Raw genomic sequence first — 19,839 nt, 5'->3', positions numbered from 1 at the left:
CTGATGCTGAGCACGGAGACCTCAAAATGGCTGCTACACCATCACTAAAGGTGTGTGCCCACCCTGATGAATAAAGAAAAAAAAAAAAAACAACACGCATTGGGCAAGAGCAGGTCTGGCTGCTCGTTTTGCTCTCGGAAGTATCCGTTTGGATGGAACTGCAGTTCTTTGGGGTTTAAATGTAAGGAGAGTGATTTATAGTGAAGGGCAGGCGTTGACGCAATAACCTAGTTAAAGCTGGAGCGAGCGGGCTTGGCTTAGGGTCATACAGGGTGAGAGCCAATAACGCTTGGGAAATGGCGGCATTGGCTGATGTCTGAACGCAAACTTCATAGTAATGTTCTCAGATTTGGTTGGGAAATCATTTGGGTGACTTTTCAGTAGGATCTTTTTGATTTTTAAGGAGTTAACAGTATGGACGTAGTGGAAAGGAATAATTCACCCAAAACTGAAGTAAATGACAGAACTTTTATGACTTTCCAAACCTGTATGACTTACTTTCTTCTATCCATATGCTGAAGAATGTTTTTGTCCATAAAATTAGTCAATGTGGTACAGAACAACACTAGACTCCAATGACGTTCACTGTATGGACAAAAAAACAAACAAACAAAAAAAACAAACCACAGAGACAACTTTCAAAATGTCTTATTTTATGCTTTGAATGTCATATTATGCTTTGAATGTCTTATTTTATGCAAGTCATACAGGTTTGTAACAACATAAGAGTAAATGAAGACTAATTTTTTGGTGTACTGTCTCTTTAAGCAGACCTCTGTTGACTTTGGAGTAGAGGAGGATGAAAAGACTTTTTTCTGTTTATATTATTTGTGAAGAGGGGTTCGGATTTGACATTTATCATGTCAGAACTCTCGGCCCTGGATAAACACTTCATAAACCGAATAAACATTCTCCTTACTTTCACCGCAACGGACAGAGAGTGTAGACGTCAAGCAAAAAATGCAACCATAACAAGAGTGGACGTAAATATTTAAGTTAATGTGCTAGAAAAATATAACCCTCTAAAATAAAGGCAAGGGATATGAGAATAAAAAAATGGCACCTTTAATCTTCTATTAATCATATAAAGATAACTAAGATGGGAAATGATGAACGACTTGGCCGTAGTCGCTTTTAAGGTGACCATGTAGTGACCACACTTGCTGCCAAGCCTTTCAAACAAATACAAGTTATTTTTTTCTTTCAGATGAATCCAGTCGGAGTTATATTAAAAATTGTCTTTGATCTTTTAAGCTGTTTAATGGCACTTAGTAGGTGTTGCATGCATCAGTCCAAAAGAAGTCAAATAAAAATCACCAATCCATAAAAAAAAAAAAAAAAAAAAAAAAAAAATTGCTCCGGGGGTGAACAAAGGCCTCCTGTAGTGAATCTATGCATTTTTGTAAGAAAAATATCCATATTCAAAACCTAATAATGACTTTAATCTAGCTTGCGCCAAGTTGTACGCAGAAGCAGCACCAGGAGCATGACGTATGATGTCAGCGCTGCACATGCGCTGGTGAGTCTTGTGAAAACCAACGTTTGTTTACAGGATCAAAGGAAGCAAAGTTTCCTTACTTTGGCAAAGGAAAACCAGTCTCCTCTTGGCTTACAGAGAAATCCTCTGACATTCTTCTTTACAAATCCTCGTTTTGTACTTCTAATTAGTGACCGTTTTTTTGTTTTGATCTCTCCGTTGCATTTCCGCGTGCGTCACTTCTGAGCGGTGCATGCACAAAGCCGAACTCATACAAGATCCGCCCGGAACTGCTTCCATTTACAACAGTGAGCGCAAGCTAGATTAAAGTGATTATATTATTAAAGTGATTTATATATTTTGAATATGGATATTTTTCTTACAAAAACTCAATGATTCGCCACAGGAGGCCTTTGTTCACTCCCGGGCATCATGTAAGACACTTTTTTTATGGATGGGCACTTTTTATTTAACTTCTTTTGGACTGATGCATGCAACACCCGTTAAGTGGCATTAAACAGCTTGAAAGACCAAAGACAATTTTTAATATAACTACGACTGGATTTGCCTGAAAGCAGAAAGTCATATACACCTAGGATGCCACGGGGGTGAGTAAACGCAGCCAAATTTTCATTTTTGGGTGAACTAGCCCTTTAAACACTACTAGACTTTCAAGTTGTTCCGAACATGACAGACTCATGCAAAAAATGTGTTTGTTGTTTGGAGACACATAACAAATTAAAACAATGGGTTCTAAAATCAGCTCAAATCGGGTTTTGGTGAAATCTGTCAATTCTGACTGGCTAAAATTTGCAAACTGGCTTTCAGCAAACTCAGATCAACACATATAGGCCGCAAATCGGGGCAAAAAAACCCATAAAATTTGAATTGCCTACATTCCCGCTTCCAAAACTGCCGCACACCCGAGCCCTTCTGGCATGTTGCAGAACTAAATGTCAACAAGGTGACGACCCTCCATTTGCCATTAGGAGGTTTATCTTCAGCTCCTCAGCAGCTGGCTGCCACTCCGTGAACTCGCTTTCACAAGCGACAAAGCACCAGCAAGAGTGTGACCTCCCCCAGGGCGCGTAAAGCAGAAATATGACTTGAACAGCAGACCAGGGCCTCATGATCTCATGCCGCAGCCATTTCTGCAGCCTGACTCCAGTAGAGACGCAAAAGCAGGTGACAACACCTGTTTGGTCAAGACCTGCCTGATTTATTTCATTCGGCTGTCACTTTGGCTCTCGCTGCTCCTCGCTCTGGTATCCACCACCTGAGGATCCGAGAATAGGCTTAACCGGATAAAAACAGCTGAACAAGGTGGTGAGAAATGTGAAAAGATGAAAATGAACAAACACAGCACACCTGACCACAAAACATGCACTCTGGACCAGAGAGATGCTTTAGGGGCTAACTAGTTCACAACAGTTACTTGTCACCTTTCTGTTTTCAAATTAGTCTTCTGAGTGAGTAAGCTTTCTGATCAATATGGACTGGCAGAACACTTGGGCTTAAACGTGTGAAAGATGTCAACAGAACAGCTCCCTAAACCCCTCAAGAACATGAATCAAATGACTTTATAGAACACAGCCTTAGATTAGAGAAGCTTTTTTGACTTTTCTGAAAGCTAGGCCACAGATTTTTCAGGTACTCCCGGACAAAACTGATCATCTGCATTTCTAAAAGGCTATTTAGAACACAAACGTATTAGCAAAATCTGAAATAAAGTCAAACATAAAGTGATCCAGAATTTGATCACAATTCCGAGTAGTTTCCAGCCCAGATGCTCCTCTTGTGTCGCTATAAATACAAAGCTCTGTTTGTTTAAGCATCCTGACCAGCATAACGCAACATTGACTCAACCAAAGGCATGACTTTGGGGCAGGACTATTGGATTGTCTGACCACCAGTAGATGGGGAAAATGTTGGAAAAGCCCATTTAAAAACTTGTTACATTAACGCAGATGCACAAGTAAAGTGTATGTGGAGGAGAACAATAATGTATGTTATAAGTAAACCGGATCAGCAAAAGGAGTCAGAGCTACTTTAAACCTGGCATATTCTCAAATGTTGACTTGTGGTGATTCTAATGACAACAGAGTGTGTGGTACACAGTTTACCACAATCCCATCAAAAATGCTACAGATGCAACTGTTTCGGGCTAGGTGATGCATACTCTGTTTTATATAGTTATAAGTAGAGTTGAGTTTTTAGAGTTGCAGTTTTTAATCTCTGCGGTTCCGTATGCGGCAAATCTGATAGACTGTAATATCAACATTAATTATTAGAACTGAAGCTCAGGGAAATTAAAGTACAACACAGCAATGAACTTGAAGGGCAGTATACTACGTATGGATATGAGTACCAGTGAGCATCTGAGAATTAGTATCTGCACATCTGCACAAAAATCATAACCAATGAGAGTCCCAGAGATGTATAGTTGGGCAGAATGGGAAGAGGATTACACATTTACATTTATGCATTTGGCAGAAGCTTTAATCCAGAGCGACTACTTCATTCAAGGTACACATTTACATTTTATCAGTCCTTGCTTTCCTGGGAATCAAACCTATGCCACTGCTATGCTCTACTGTTTGAGCTACAGGAAAACTCACCAAAGTTCAGTCAAAGAATCTTCACATTTGTACAAGATGTTGATGATAAACACTAACTTCAGTTTGAGCATTCCCATATTATCAAGGAATAAAAAAATAATTGTAAAAAAAAAAAAAAAAAAAAAAAAAAAAAAAAATCACAGCAAAAGTCCTTTTAGCAGGCATTTTCAAACAGAGACCTGAACTCAACATTATTATTATTATTTTGAAATATTTTTTTTTTCCAGATACTTCAATAACTTGCTTTGGATTCAGCACAGCAATGAACAAAAGCCAATTAACAATTCATTTTAAAAATAATTACATTCGAAACAACTAATAAAAGTAAATTAACAATCAGACTTTGTCTTCATAACATAATGCTTACTATAAACAGGTCTGCATTCACAAAAATACAAAGCTGCTTCTATATTTCAAGAAGGGAATCCCTTGCAAAGGAATCATAAAATTTGGGAGCCCTTGGCATCGAAAACTCCTGGCCTAAAGACCTTCCAAATATACCCACCAAATCACTTTCAAGGAATCCCACTGGAGCTCTACAACAATTGTATTCATAAGATGCAAATGAAAATCCAAATTTAAAAAAAGCTTGTTGACATATTTATCCGTATAAATCATTTCTCGCATCACACGCAATCCAGCCGCAATGTGATGCAAGCGTAATTGAGATGTTGTAAGTCAGCTGTGCTGTGATGTCACAAAAGTAGGTTGCTGAGGGGGAATTTCAGGACAGGCGTATTAGCATACTGTCACCAAACAGCACGTTATGCGCACGCTCCTATGCTGACAGGAATTTCAAAACCACTTCTGGGAGGTTGAGTTGAGTACAGTATCTAAAGCTTAATGGTTAATTCACTAATTGGACCGTTGTCCTCACCAACGACCTACACAATGGCTAACTATTACAGTATATTACTCAGAAGAGAGATCTGCTGGGAATATGACCAAAATTTGCATACGGCCAGTTTCTGATACTAATGAGGCCAATTAGGCGGATGGCGCCCATGGCAACAGGGTTGTAATTGGTTGGCTTGATGCATATGGGACGTATGGGTAACAGGATGTGGGTTGAGTCAATAATGTGTTTTGGAGCTGCCAGCGCATGATGCATTTGATGCCTTACCTTAACGCACATCTGAAGATTCAGCGAGTACCTGAGGGTAAAGCAACCAGGATGAGACTGCGACAAAGCAGACTGGTAGTAGTACCTGCAAAGCCACAAGCAAAAGACCATCCGGCACGTGCATATGTACGCGCACAAAAACATTCACAATCATCTGCATACCACACGACAGAAGGGACGAGATCACGGTTGGTATCTCTGTCCCGGTGTCTGCGTGCACCTAGCCAGAAATGGCGTCTCCCTCTCACTGTACTGTTCAGCCACAACACTTAAAATCTCGGTCTTCATTAAACAAGACAACAGCTCATTGTGGCCGTTGCCATGACAACAGGCCCTTCTATTTTTAAGCCGTGCCACTAATCAATTCCTGTTCTACTGTCGCCCGAGGGAGGGAGGGGCGGTTCAGGAGGAGGGTGGGGGCAGTAGCAGGGGGCAAAGGGGAGGAAGTGTGTGGGGGAGAGAGGCTGAAGACAAAGAGACCAAATAAAGACAGCAACAAGATCTTTAAGATACCGAAAGAGGTGGTAGCAGCAACAGTGGTTAAAACAGCCTACAGTGAGGAAATGTGAAACCAGGTTTCCTCCTCGATTAGACCTGTGAAGAACAGTGCTAACCAGAGGCCCGTGCTAGTACGCAAGTACCAAACCACACGGGGCTGCAAACACGAGGAGGAAATACTGAATGAAACTGAACTTTCATTTTCACTCGAACCTTGACAGTCTGATCCAGACCGCGTAGACTGATAGGAATCGTCTCTTGGACAGGCCCCGGTTCCCTTTCTGCCACTGCTCCTCAGAAATCCTCACATCCAAACTTCAGCTCAAATACGTAGAGGGATGAGAAAAACCCTCAACAGGAGGTTTTCTAACAGAGGCGGCGACTGTAGAGAGACGAATGGAGAGGATCTGAATAAAGCTACAGACCCAGTTATACAAGATGCAGACAGACTTCAAGGTTAAGGAGAAACACAATCTAATACTCTTGCCAGAAGAGAGAAAATACACAAAGAGAAGACACGTGGAAAAAAAGCACTGGAGATGAATCGCTCTGATATCCCTAAGAAGCTGAATGAGAATTTGAAAGATGGTCACAAAATAACAACGTAATTTAGTCAAAGCCATTATGAGAAAGAAACACACTGTCCTTGTTTTTATGCCAGTCAAGATCATTTCATTTAGATGAATGGTATAGGATGTGATTTGTGAACAAACCTAAATGGGGGATGTTTTGAAAAAACAAAATTCTCATTGAAAATATATCACAAATCACAGCTGAGCTTTAAATATATAGATTATTTTTGGCAGCTTTTACAGAAACATTTTTACAATTAATGTTTAGATTTGACCTTGAGATTAGATAGCTTCGATATTTGACCACTATTTATGATAATACGTTACAATGACACTAATAGTTCTTATTTCTGCCAGGAATGCAAAAATAGATAATTATATTTTGAATAGAATAACAAGACACAAACCTGTACATATTCAATCAAGTTTGCTTCCATTTATTTTTGATCAGTGTTTTGCTACACAACATACAAATTTTTACTCCAAAAGTGCGCACATTATGTATTCACACGTTTAACTCATATTTCTATAAATAGAATAGAACCATAATTTCATAATGACTTGCAGAAAGACAATTCTCTGCCGATCCATCAGTCAATAATGCGCGATCATAATTCCCACATTACGGTGACGGTAAACTTCGGCGTTTATAATACATTTATGCATCAGTTATCTGCATTAGGTCACAGTAGAGTGAGTTTTGAGCGAAAACATTGTGTATTAATCTTAGGCCTGGGCGATAAAACGGTATCGATATTTATCGACAGTACTCCATCGATAACGATAGAAAAAATGTTCGATATAGCGCATGATAGGGGCACGTGCTATGAGTGATGCAGAGAACACACACAAACACAAACATGAGTGCTGTGCCTGCCTGTGATATGGAGATTGTGAATAAAAAATTATTAATTGTCTAATTTAAAATAAATTTAAAACATTTTTACAGTTAAATGCAAAAATGGTACTGTCAAATGTTAGGTGTGCGTCAGGGAGCGTCATCAGTGGCGTGCGAGATGCGGTGATGATGATGTAAGTGACGCTGTTGCATTTTAATGTTTTGTTAGTCTAGCCCACGGGATGCGCCGCTACTGCGTTATTCATTCAAAATATTAGAGAAATATAGTAGCTCAATGCTTAGATCTTGATTAGGTTAAATCCGAAACCAAGCCATTCACACAGAATGCATATTCAGCGCATTTTTAGATGGACAAATAAGACTGCTGCGCTCGCATGTCACACGAGATGAAGAAAGCAATGCAAAGTTAAAACAGTTTTAACATTTAGAAAACACGTCGTGAATTTGTGGAGGTTTATTCCTTTTCACTGTGTCTCATATGTTTTCAAATGCAATCGGTGATCGGCGGTTCGGCTCTTTTTATTTATGCAATGCATAAATACATGATGCTGTTTTTTTTCATAATTGTTTATGCAACTTTTAAATTACATTTAATTTAGATACGTTTATTTAGACATTATGCACATTTTTATGGACAGTTATTTCATTGCATTGACAATTTAATACGCTGCATTGTTTTGCTCATCGGGCCCTCCTGTGGCCTCGGGAGACAAGCCAAAAGTTTCCATAAGACTTATTTAATCTGCATATAACACATAAGAAAGGAGATATTTGTTTACATTTTATTTTGTGTTTGACTGTTAAAAAAAATAAAATGTTGTTTGTCTCAATAAATTGGGTAAATTAAAAACACAGTGGTTAAATTTATAAAAAATAATAATTCTATTGCACTTTGTTAAAAAAAAAAAAAAGGTTATAAAAATGACAATAATTATCGATACCGAACGATATGAAACATTATATCGTTGATAACTTTTTTAGCCCTAATTAATCTCACACTGTCAATCTGAAATAGACTAATGGCGCAAGTTGACTTTCTGAAAAGCCCTGCATCGATTGAAACGCATGAACCAGGATCCCAAAATACAGACGCTTTCTATAAAGCAGGAGCGCTGACAGTTGAAGTCCATTTCTGATTTCATTGTTGGTTGTATTATCTTGTTGCAGTATTTCACTTGCTGATATTTTAAAAAATATTTTTATTTTTGGAATTTTACATGCTGTGTTGGTGGTTGGTGGGGTAGCATCACCTGGGTGATTTGTTTTTTCTTTTAGCCCCCCAGTGGATAAAAATAATTCAGCATAGGCAGGGATAAATAGACCAGAAGGTGGGAAATCCCCCCCTTCCCCCGTATATTATATTATATTATTTTGGAAGTCAATTTTTGTATAGACGCTTGGCTACAAAAAAGCCTTTAAGGATGTACACTGTTATTGCCCAGGAAAAAAAAAAGATACTTTTAATTGACTCACTGACTTTCTGTGAGCACGTGTCCCAATAGTTGTTGCAATGATCTATTAAAGTCTTGCTAGCTTCGTTTAAATAAAAAAATTATTAATTAAAAGTCCTAAATTTAAATTCAATCAAATGTAAAAAGCATAGATATATTGATAATTAGATAAGTTGTATACATTTATATAACATTTAAAATATATGACAACGTGTCTAACCTAACATTAACTATACCTTTTGTCCTGACAACAGAGTCTAATCTTTTAGTGAAAATCTGCCTTCATTATATATCTGACCCATGTCAGTGTGCTGTTATATTCACCTACATGTTTGAAACATGTCGCAAAAAAAAAAAGGACTGTCTAAAACCTTATAGTTACAGGGTTATATCCCTTGTGACATCCTCCTCATGTGACAATAAGCATTGGTCTCTAATGTACAGTTGATACAACCAGAGTCCACAACCTTATACAACTGGAGAATGCATGTTCTAAAATAAAGCCTGCATTATTGTAACTAAGGTGCATAATTATGCAAAAAAAAAAAAAAAAAGAATCTTTCCAATAATCATATTTCAGAACAGAAGTTGAGTAGTATGGTTTGCCTGCTCATGCTTTTAGGGGTATGATCAATCCTTGTAGCATGCATAAATGCATAACATGTTTGTTTTAAGCAGTGCCATTTGAACTAGTCTCCTGTTCCTTTAAAAAAAAAAAAAAAAAAAAACAGGGAGTTACAATATTTTTTTTTTTTTTTTTTTTTTTCACCCAGGGTACCCAGTGGAGTCAAAATGCGAGAGAGCCAGTCTAAGCCGGTTTGTAACCTCAGGGTATGGAATTATCTCTTAATATGTAGCCGTTAGTGGTCAGGACGTCACACGAACACAGAGAGAGGGAGAGAGAGAAAGAGAAAGACAGAACGAAAAAAGACCAAAAGGAGGGGGCCAAAGGGGGCAGTAAGAGGAAAATGTACTTCTTACAAGACGCTGAATCTAAAACCTGGCACCTTGTCAAGACGGCTCATTGCGGAACTTCAGACCACAGGGTGGGGCATACGTTGTTTAAACAAAAAGAAAAAAAAAAAAGGAAAAATGCTGGAACGTGAGCCATCTGGAGAAAGCGAGGTAGCAAAAAGATTTTAAAATGGGGTTGAATTGGAAAGGAGGCAGGGAGGACAGTCAGGCGATTAAAAAAAACTGCCATATTCAAATCAATCATACGCAAAACACACACACACCAAAAAAAAAAAAAAAAAAAAAAAAAAAAATCAAATAAAAATACACAAATATCCCCTAATACACAATCCGTGCACACTACCTTTACACACTGACATGACCAGTGCTTTATCAAGTTGAGATAAAATCTGCAGAGGCTCCCTTCTGACGCTCAAAGTAATGGGCACACAGGCATATACTCTAGAAAAACACGATTTCCACCAAGGAACCGGCGCTCTGGAAAAGCAGATAGGCTTGAAGAGATGGACTGTTCGGAGTGCACACACATAGGACCAAAACTTCAAGAAAAGCCAGATTTCTGCATTTGCACAAGCTCCATCCATACCGGCTGAAGAGAGATCACACAGCCCTTCCAACAGAATGACCCAAGAAACAAAGGCCTGCAGCTGAATGCAGGGATATGAAGAGGACGCTTAAATGTGCTAAAGTTCAATTTGTTAATCTGCTAAACAGTAATAAGACAAAGAGGCATTTGTGCAGGGATTATGGGAATTGAATCTTGCGGTTGCGCATGTACAGGGAGTCAGCTATAATTCTTATCAAGGTTAACTACCACAGGTACGCCAGCTTTCAGAGATTTCCTCAAAGGTACCAGCTGTATTATTTTAGTTTTCTGTTTATTTATACATTTTAGTTAGCAGTTTCAGCCAAAGCTACTCTAAGGATCCAGCAATATCATGTCAAAAGTAAACTTTAGCCCAGTAAAGAAGATATGAGAGAACAAACATTAAGTAAAACCAGTTCAGATCAGGTGCTAAGTGTTATTTGTACTATTTTAGTATTTATTATTTAAAAAAAAAAAAAAAATCAGTTTTCATTTTAATTTTAGCAAGTTTTAGTAATTTTGTTGTGCTTTTCTCTTTTATTACTTTTAGTTTTATTTCTATTTATCTTTTTTTTCCAGATTTGCCACTTTAGTACTTTAATTTAAACTTTATTTCAGTTAAATGCCAAGACAAGGTTTAGAATTTTCTTAGTTTTTTTAAATACCTTTTTGTTTGTTTTTTCCAGCTTTTTTTCGATTAAAGTTATAGTTTTTGTTTTATCTTTAACTTAAGGGGAAGCAACCAGTTGCAGGTATCAGTGTTGTTATTGTGAAGTGTTGTCATATTACATTTCCAAATATAACTGACTTATAGACTTAAAGGTATAGTTTACCCCCACCTCATACACATACACACACCCCCCATGACTTTCTTTCTGTGGAACACAAATTTCGATCAATTTTGTAACAATTCTTTCTCCATACAATGAAAGTCATCTGGTTCTAAAAACATTGCTGGACCCCAATTTAACCCGGTACGTATTAAGTTTTAACATATTACTTCACACAGGTTATAAATAACATGACGGTGAATAGAAACTGTCCCGTTAAGAGGTTTGTTACAACTGGACACTGGCGCTGGCTGATGTCACAATAATAAAAGAGAAGTTTTAACTGCATAGTCAAAACAAAATCATTTCTAAGACTACTTTAGCTTAAATAAATGATGCAACGCCATACACAATGTCAGGTCCATCAACTTTAATAGACAAACTAGCCCCCGGGCCATGAAAACTAAGATGGTTCCAGAGAGAAATGCTTCGGATGGGTTCTGCTTGCTCTTTCATACTGCACTGAATTAAGTGTTCCAGCAGTCTTTCGATCAGCTCAACCCATCACACAGCTCTCTCGCTCCTGAAACGAGTGCAGTCGGAGAACCTTGTGCTACAAAAGCCACCCATCTGGGGACTATACGCCTATACCTCCCACTGTGATCATAAAACGGGTCTATGCACTTCATATTCACTCACAGCTTCCGTCTTGCTACAATGTAATACATTGCGGAATGATGAAAACAGCTTGGCCTGAATCAATACTTCTGAATTTTTCAACCAGAGCCAATACCTGGACCCGCTGCAATTAATGCAGTCCACACCTCATCACCAGAGAAAGCCCACTTGAGAGACGTCAAGCAAATGAACAACAATCCGAAGCTCTCGTGACGGCCAAGACTCATGAAGCTTGAAAAACTCATCTATTTCACGATTGGGATGGTCAGACACCATCCACCGGGGGAAAAGGAGAGGAAAAAAGAAAAAACATTCCTAAAAGCTAAAAACATCTTCGTCTCCGGTCAGGCTTCTCGCTCATCACATACACACATTCTTCAAGAATCAATGTAAGAAGCCCGTCATGTCGTTTCTTGCTGCTGTTTATCCAGCTAAAGCATCAGGGAGGCCCTCTAATTAAACTTCACAGGAAGCCATTCATCTGGGCTGATTGTTTCTGCGTGGGGTTTAATAAGCCTTGCATGAGGCCTGCAGAACGCAGCCTCCCCATTCAGGTGTTAACAAGACCAGCACACCAACATACATGCGACGCATTACAGTCGACTCAAACATTCCCTCTCGCTACCTGCTCACTGTGCCCACCTAAGATCGCACAACTAAAATGGTGGAGAATAATTAATCAGCGACTGACAGAGCTGAGCGGAAAAGGCTGAGGAGTCAAAGGTCCCTGTGCAACGGACGACCACCAGAGGGATTCAGATACCTCTAAAACAGTGTGATGAAAATGAAACAGAGGCTGACATCTAGACCAGATTGCTTTACAAATCAGTTATTTATTTCAGCTTAGCTGTACACACTTCTTCAATGCTACGAGGAAAAATAAGATCTATAAACCAGGCTGCATCAAAGCAGATTCGTCCTTTTTCAAGTTGTTCTAATTTGAAATGGATTTTGTGAAGATTTAAAGAGACAGTTCACCCTAAAATGAACTGAAAATCATTTACCCTCTTGCCATTCTGAACCATAATTTACTAATGTTTACATACTATTATAGCATGTATATATTCAGTTTTCATTGAATTTATTATTTTTTTTTCTGAGAAGGTCAATCAACTTTATTTTATTGCAATTACCTCAGTTATTTCAGTCAACATTTCTAATGTTCACTCATCTAATATTTACAGTTTATTTCAGCTGTATTTTATTGAATGAAAACAATGTTTAATAGTTTTAAACGATGATAACAACAACACTATCCAATCTAAATGTAAACAAGATGTTGTTTTGGACCGCATTGACGTTCATTGTGTGGACAAAACAGTTAAAACTATCTCCAAAATATCTTCTTTTGTGTTCTGCTGAAAAAAAAAAAGAAAGTCATGCAAGTTTGAAGCGACATGAGGGTGAGTAAATGATGACAGAACTTAATCCTTTATAAATCACTTCCTACTGTATACTACTGAACACTGACACAGACTGGTATCAGTTTGACATACTTTTCTTTTTATTTGCACTTCTTTCACTGATCTAGATTTATCACTTCACATTCATTAACATCATCCCATATCAATTAGCAGCACGTACAAGCAACCAACAAGACTTCTCACCCTCAAAGGATTTTTGCTTGGGATTTTTTTTTTTAAATAAACAGAATGTTTCTGATTAAGGGGTAATTATCCTGATTTCATTCTTTTCAAAACATTCAGGTCTCAATTTTACATAACTATGGGTCATGAAATAAGCACTGATTTTGAGTAGGTATCAATCAGACCTTCTCATATAGTCAATGAAGACTTGATACAGGCTGACAATAACTAGTATGAACACTGCTTGATTACAAATTTTCTCTATAAGGAAGCGCTTGGAAACTTAAGTTCAAATGCTGAATTAAAAATGAAAACAGCTAAATGATAAACTGCAGTTTACATGATTAATTATTCAAAACTTATGGTGGGCTATATGCGATTAAGGTTTGTAACCCTGTAACTAAACTTCAAACCGCAAATCGAGTACAATTAAAACTGTTTTCCCGAGTATATGACAGACTAATTCCTCTATGATGTCAATGGGAAGGTCTGAGGTAATGATGTTGTCCATTACACTGCTTTATACAGCCACAAGACATGTGCTCATATTGTTTCCTAGACCAATAAGCCTTATCTGGGGAAAGGGCGGGCAGCAGCCCCTAGCTTACCCAAGAGCCAATGAATCAAACCCTTTTGGACCTGACACTTCGCTCCTGGGGGTCTTTTCTTAAACCCACTATCACACAAAACCAAAAAACTACCAGATGTGAACATTTCCCTCTCATTATAACCAGCTTTAAAAAAACACTAACGACACTGAAGGTGCGTTGAAGGGTAGGAGATCAATGGGAGGACATCCGAGTGTCAATGCCCCGCTCTCGGCTCTCAGGATTGTCGCAGTGAGGGTTCGTTTTACAAAACTAGCACAACTTGGGTCCACATCATCATATTGCACTGCCGTAAATCTCATGGCGCATGTTTACAGAGCAAGTCGTTTTGTTGTGTCTACTCAATATGGTTGCCAAAGGGGCACTGCTTATTCTAAACACTACCTTTTCTGACCATTCAGCAGTCCTAAAACCCAGCCAAGTCAAGTACTCTTTCTGATCCAAGAGTCAATATCCACTTCTAAATGTGATTTCACTCTCAAATGTCTTCTTCAATGGCATGGTCTCGTCTTCTAGATGAACCCATGATGAGTTAAGTGCCAAGTCAAAATATGATCTAACGCAGAATCACCTGAACATAGATAGTTTTTAGATTGTGAATAGTAATTCTGCACCTACAAATACTTATAAAAAGGTGTAGTTCACCCAAAAATTTAATTCTGTCATCAGGTTTAGGTAGAACAGGTACTTGAACAGGTATCTCTAAACCATGACAGATCTATGATGAAATCTACATTGATAACTTGAGCTTAGAGTCTTTGCTCATCTCACTGTGTTCCATCTTATCACCAGGCACCGCACTTCACAGGTTTCGTGGGCTTAACAAAACCAGACAGTCACTAGTAATAAGGTGCCCGTGCACCATGGAAATTAAAGAGAACAAACTGCATAAAATCCTTTCACAGGCGATGGCCATAAGCTCGGGTGCACCAACTAAAGTGATGAATAGCCCAAATAAGGTAGAAAAATAAATACCACGCTGCCAAGTATCTTCCGCCTGAGGGGAAGGAGGGGGAACAGTCCACACAAAATGCCTTTGAGCAAAACAGTCAATAAGAACATTGTTTGGACCCCTCTTGAGGATGTAATACTAGTGGGGCGCCCCTCACAGTATGCAGCAGCCTTTTTCAAAATTAGCAGAAAACACTCCAATTGGCTCTTATTAGGTGTGCTACTTGCTAAAAAATATATATTTTTTTTCTTCACAGTTCTGATGTTTACACAGATTACTTACATCAGACATTAGTATGATTTCACCAGGGTAATTCCTAGAGAAGTACATGTTCGGTGACTTCTATCCAGACCTTTCTCTCAGCACAATAAGTATAAATGACTTTAATAACAGTGGGTGGAGAGCTTTTTCTCTGTGACTTGTCAAAGTGGGAAACTTTTATATGCTACAAAAATATCCAGGAGTACATAAGTTTCTTGAATAATTTCTTGAACTTAAAAGGTGCACTCAGTAAGTTTGTTTACATTCAGCTGGCTCCTGTTAAGTGGTTTTAAACTTTATGCTGACACCTATTTGGTTGGGTCCAAATAGGATGTTCATATCTAAACTGTTGGTTTTTCTTTTAATTGGTCAGTTTTTGTGTCTTTCTTGAATTCAAACTCATTTGGTTTGCTATGTTATGTTTATTGGTAGTGGTAGTAGTCACTTTTGCAGAGGCCTTCGTTCCAAAAGTATTTTTCCCACTGGGATTATTAAAGTCTTTGTTAAAAAGTTATAATTAAACCAAGAAATTAACTGCGCTAAATAAATAAATCAAACTAAATATGAACAGTCTGAAACAAAATACCACAAACTTTCATTTGAAGCAAAATAGTATTAGAAAAATCCAACCAAATGTCTGTGACATCAACAACTTTGACCAAGGGAAATGACTACAATCCCATTGTGAAGCTCAGCAAATGACCAAAAAAAAAGATAAATAAACTATTGATTTAAAGTTGTTTTGTGTATATAGAAACAACATATTCTACATGTATTGCAAAATATGAATATATACAGAAATATTTAGGCAGTTTGACAGCACAGGTGCTAAAGGTTTCTTTTGATGTGATTTGCTTGGTTTAATTATCGGATCGATTGATTTCTTTGCAGAATGATGCCTAATGTGTTTTTTTTTTTTTACTGAGAAATCTGCTGTCAGATATGGTTACTTAAAATAAGTCGAAATAATGCAGAGTGATGGCATAAGCATAACAATGATTAACAACCTTGTAGTACACGGTAGGTCTTGTCTTTAAATGTGTTTAAGTTAATCTTAAAAACCAATTCCCCAATTTATAAAAATAACCTAAACTTTTACTTTTGGAACCGGCCTCTATTGCATGACATGGCAAGTCATGTGATCTCAACATGGCAGCACCCATGAGCGGGTGACCCACTTGATTTAGCGCAGTTAATTTCTTTACATTTAAAACTTTTTTGCATGTATAAGTGCATGTATAAAAAACTCTGGATAGTAACAAAATAAGTATTTGCCTATATAGTGGAACTATCAGTTAAGTGCATTTTTACTTTAAAATGAAGCAAAAAAAAAGTACAAGTCTTCTCAAACAAACTACTGTCATCTGCTTACTAAATGCAAAGGAGAAATTCTTGTGAGGTCAAACTCTGCAAATCAGACTGCTAGAGTAAGCCTCTGACTATATAAAGCCTATAAAGTAAACCCAGTCTCACTTTGGACGTGTCTGCGGAGAACGAATAACAGAGAGCATATATCATTGATCAGAGTTTCTTTCTAAACGTCATCTCCCCCGATTATCAGTGGCTCCCTGTTGGCTTCGATCAATACCTGCATTCACGCTGGAATTAGATTTCACTCTTACGTCTGTCAAGTGTTGGGCAGCCATTTGCGTGCATATGGAGCAAGTTGAGAGAACGTCCTCACTTACGTAAATGGCTGATGCATTTTCGACATCTTTTTTTTCTAATTGTACAGGCTCACCGTACACCATCCGTGTGCCCTCGGCACAGTAGAGAGAAAGCCCGCTCCCCCAAACAGCCACAAAACACTCACTGAACAGCCCGTTTGAACTGATATCGTCGGAATACGAGCGTTAGGTTTATTTTGATGGCGTTGCATGTGTGTATATGTTGGGCTTTTTCATTGTGTCTGAGCTGCTACTGCACTACTGTAGCCACAGCCGGGAGGACGCGAGGCTTTCTCCGCCAATCTGGGTTAACCCCTAGAGACACCAGATGAAACAATGAAAGCCGTTTCACACATATAAAATGCTGCTTCGACCGGTAAACTTGTCAAAGTTGCCTCCTAAATATGACGGGCTTTTTGCGTAATCGCTCTTGAAATAGCCGCTCGATGTGCGATACGCCACGGCGCAATCCCGAGCTCATTTTAATAGTATTAGCCAGCCACTTTGAACTGCTGAGTGTTAGCGTTAGAGGCGCTTTGCTTTCCACGCAAAATCCGCTATGCTATTGTCTGGCTGCTCGGCAGGCTCCCTCAAAACCTTTTTTTTAACCGCTTAGCCCATTCATTTACAGAAAACGACGGCCGAATCGCATGCGGATACGATTATAAACCATATCGCTCCCAAATTCCCCAATCCGAGCCGAAACCGGCTAGGCCGCGCGTGGATCCCCGGACTCACCTGACTCGCCTTTACCCTTCAGGTTCCTCTGTCTCCGGGTTCGCTCTCCGATCCTGAAGCGCTGCTGTAGCTCTTCACGACCAGTCCCCGGCACCGGCAGGCAACACAAAAGCGCTGATTGGGCCTCGGCGAGCGCTCATCCCCTTGGTCTCTGCCCAGACAGACGGGTTATTGGTCGGCGGCTGTGTCGGAGACGCGCCCCTATTAAGGTGTATGTTGTTGTCTGTGTCTGGAAGGGAGGGGACAAGAAGCTCTGAAATGATGGGAACTAAATGGGTTGTTATGCGCGTCGTGTCGGCAGCACAAGGCGAGCTTACTATACTGACAGATAAATTGTGGACAGCCATATTAACTCCCTCTTCTTTCCGATTGACTGGAGCATTTTGAGGAACATTGTGGTGTGAAACCGCCGCGATTCCACACAACATTTGGACATTCTTCCAGCCGTTTCCAAAACTTGCAGACGAACAAAACAGGCTGTACTTTTTCGCAATGATCAGTTTTAGAGGGCTGATTTTAGGCCGCATATGTGGACTGGAGTGATTCGCACGAAATTTGATTTGCCATTGTCTGAAGCACCAAGGGTTAGAAAATGATTTTTTGTTTAGTTATGAATCCATGCTTATTGTTTATTTCTGATTATGTTGCTGGGACTCAAACATATGAGCATGCTTTATTTCTACTCTAATGCAGATAAATATTAAATCAATAATAACCAATTTAAAAACGAGTTTATAATATTTTAAACGTATTGTTAATTACAGTGCTTTTTCTGTATAATAATACATGTAATTATATATATATATATATATATATATAGTATATATATATATATATATAAACTGAATTATCTTTCGAGTGCGTTTTTACTTAAAATGTTACATAAATTCTTTTAACATGACATCCAGAAACTGATCATAACGTGTCAAAATTGGGAAAAAGCTACTACATCTAGATAATAAATGCAAAAAAAGTGTAGACCGTGGTTGTTCAAGGAATTATATATATATATATATATATATATATATATATATATATATATATATATATAGTGTGTGTGTGTGTGTAATATTTTGTTTGCCATACTGCACTTACAAAGGAACAATAATAAATATCTCTGCATCAACAATTATGCAAGTATGTACAGGAACAGTCCTTTAGAGCATGTCCCCTGCTCAAGGGTGCAATAGTAATGGTTCTTTAACCTTTATTTATTTATTTATTTATTTGTGTGTGTGTGTGTGTGTGTATCACACCAACCACAATTTGTTGTCATGTTTCCAGAAAGACGAGTTAAATGTCAATGCAATGACCTACTTGTGTTGTTTTTATAGGAAACATTTTTGCATACAAAACATCAATTTGATATCACAATGGACATCAAATTGAAATAAAATAAAATAAATGTAGATGTCTAAATGTAACATCTTCAATATGATATTACTTTTATTGCTAATGTCACTTTAAAACAAACTTTTATTGATGTAGTATATTAATATAAATAGACTTTAATAGTTAGAACTGTGTGATGTGCCACAGACTGTCATGCTTTCAAAACATTTTGTTTTGTCACAACAATGTGTGGTATGACACAGACTGATTTAGCAGTCTCTGTCACCAAATGATAAACATCCGATAAAAGTGACATCCATTGGAATGGACACTGATCTCAAGCAGATATCAGCAGCATCTGCCCAATAGTTGTCTGCAGCAAGATATCCATAATTTGCAGTGCCCGTGAGAGATACTGAAATCTTTTTTTCTTTGTTTTGCTCTCATTCATTCTTATAATCGACATACTGATGGGGCAGTAGCACACACTGACTAACAATGCGATTCTCTTGACCTACTTACACATGCATGCTTTGTTGCAGCCAGAATACTAAGAGTGCAACAAAGGTGTGAAACTGTAACTAAAGGTTCACGGAAAAAAGTGTCTTATCGTTTGCACGTGCATATACAGTAAAACCAGACCCCGTAAAGTCATTGTTACATGCAGCGTTTTTTTTTTTTCATCCGGGTATTGTTTACTCTCACTGTTATGATACTGTATCTCGCTCGTATACTGTAGTAGAAGATATATGGGACCGCAGCGGCTTTGTCCCGTCAGTCGCGCAAAAGCAGCCCTCTGGTTAACTAGAGCTGTCTTTGTGTTATAAGCAGGGAAGATTAGTGACAAATCGCAACATTTGCCACCGTAAACCCGCATAGCGTTTTAACCGAAGGTGGGTATGTACTGATGTTCTCAAAGAACTCTTTTATTGTTTATCAACACTGAGTCTGAGACCTCTAGCGGCGGTCTGTGCTGGTTACGGCAGATTTACAACGCACGAGCTGAGTGAGTCACTGCAATATGGAGTACATGAATAACTCACTACTGTCTTAACCTACAAGGGTCTGACTTACTCCATGTCGCATCT

The 19,839-nt window shown here is 38.4% G+C and overlaps 1 protein-coding gene across 3 annotated transcripts in view; it reads right to left on the bottom strand.

The window, feature by feature from the left end:
• LOC109111661 (transcriptional repressor p66-beta-like) overlaps window positions 1–17,908 on the bottom strand; it is a 40,208-nt gene extending 22,300 nt beyond the window's left edge. Inside the window, exons 1-2 of one of the 3 annotated variants that reach the window (XM_042745674.1) lie at window positions 17,420–17,908; window positions 5,930–6,098 (exon numbers count right to left, since the gene is read on the bottom strand). The gene's annotated coding sequence lies outside the window, so the exon portion shown is untranslated. Of the gene's footprint in view, window positions 1–5,218; window positions 5,499–5,929; window positions 6,099–17,419 lie in introns of those variants that run through there. The other 2 variants (XM_042745673.1, XM_042745675.1) reach the window with 2 other exon arrangements.
• Between the last annotated feature and the right edge of the window lie 1,931 nt (window positions 17,909–19,839).

The sequence above is a fragment of the Cyprinus carpio genome, chromosome B19 (assembly GCF_018340385.1).
Source record: "Cyprinus carpio isolate SPL01 chromosome B19, ASM1834038v1, whole genome shotgun sequence".
Taxonomy (NCBI): Eukaryota; Metazoa; Chordata; class Actinopteri; order Cypriniformes; family Cyprinidae; genus Cyprinus; species Cyprinus carpio.
This window is presented reverse-complemented; position numbering and strand designations above follow the sequence as displayed.